We start from the raw sequence: 1627 nt of genomic DNA on the forward strand, positions 1-1627 counted from the left end.
AGGGAAAAAAGAAGGTGGATCTTTCTCAAGGTCCAAAGTGTCCATGAAAAGTGAGTTTTAGAGTCACCGACTTTTAAGAATTGGGACTTTGGAGGTCAGCTGGCTTCAGACCGCTCCTTAGTCAATGCAACTGCCCACGACCATTATGTGAGTTAAAGAAATCCAAGACTAAGGATTCAAGAGTCGATGGTGAGACATTGGTTTTGGGGTGAGTGAGCAGGGTGTGGCATGAGGGAACAGACAAGGAAAGGTAAGTCACAAAAGAGACCAGTTTCATTTACATGGCTTTAGAGCCTGACTAACAGGTTGCAGGTACCTAGGGTCATCTATTGGTGAGCACAGGTGAGACATTCCAGAAGGTGAGGTCAGTATTAGAGAAGGAAAGGAATTAATGGAACAACAAGATGGGGGCAGCATCTCCCCGGGGAGGTGACCTGGACCCGCACGTGCTCATCGCCTGCTGTGGCCGCACGTCCTAAGTCACTCTACCCAACACCGTTAACGCTTGTCAGCGGAAGGGCTAGTTGTCTGTCTGGTACATAACAGGCTGACTTGGATTGATCATTTCTGTCGCAGACACTCTGATCTGAGTATCTCCTGGAGGAATCGGCCTATTCTTACAGGAAATAGAAAACCCCGTACAGTCACCGAAGCACCCCCGCCCCCCGCCACCCCGCACACATCCGCCCACGTGGAGGAGGGCGTCCTTCTTGGTTCTCTGCTTAGACCCAAACTTGGGCTTTCAGGGTGCAGAGGAAATGGGCTCAGACATGTCAGACCTGCCTCCTAACCCGCGGCCCCGGAAACACCCCGTCAGCTCTCCCTCCGCTCCCCCGGGGAAGCCCCGGGCTCGGGCCGGCAGGGTGGGCTTATTCCCCACGACTCCGAGAGCAGGACTCTCGAACTCTCCCCACGCTTGAAGGAAAGCAGCCCGGGCTGTCTCTGCTTGCTATGACCCGGGTGTCGCCACTCCCCGCCCCGAGCACGGCTTGTGTCCGTGTGACGGTCTGGGACACGGCTCTTCCCGTCAAGCCTTAGGTCCCACATTCAGAGCCCAGAGGTCTGAGCAGCTTCAGTGCCAGAAGCTGTTTCCCACACTCGTGTTTTAAGTGTTCGCTCGTCCTGAAGGGGAGACGCCTGATGAAGGGGTGGGGAGCGGGAGAGACAAACGAAATGGTCAGGAGGCGCTGATGTCAGGAATCGAAAGCTTTATTGTGACAGAGAAAACAGCGTCGGACCGAACTCCAAGGCCAGGTCCTCCAAGGAACTGTGTCGGAGACGAGAGTCGGGCGGGTGGACGGGAAGCGGCGGGAAACGCCAAGCTCTTTAGAAGCCCCCGCTGGGGAACGAGGAGAGGACGGGGCTGGGGCTGGGCGGGCGTGGGCGTGGTGGCCCCTCTAATGCCACTTCTCAGGGCTCCTCACGGCCCAGGTCAGCAGCAGCCGGAGCCGCCAGAGCAGCAACCGGAGCCCCCAGAGCTAGGGCAGCAGCTGGAACCCCCAGAACAGCAGCCGGAGCCCCTAGAAATGTGACCACCGCCGCTGTCACAGCACTCAGAGCTCTGGTGTCTGCGGCGGTGGAACCGGCGGGGCCTGTGGTGGCTCAGGCAGCAGCCACCACCCCCCGA

This window comes from Pteropus alecto, unplaced genomic scaffold (genome assembly GCF_000325575.1).
Source record: "Pteropus alecto unplaced genomic scaffold, ASM32557v1 scaffold49, whole genome shotgun sequence".
In the NCBI taxonomy this organism is placed as follows: Eukaryota; Metazoa; Chordata; class Mammalia; order Chiroptera; family Pteropodidae; genus Pteropus; species Pteropus alecto.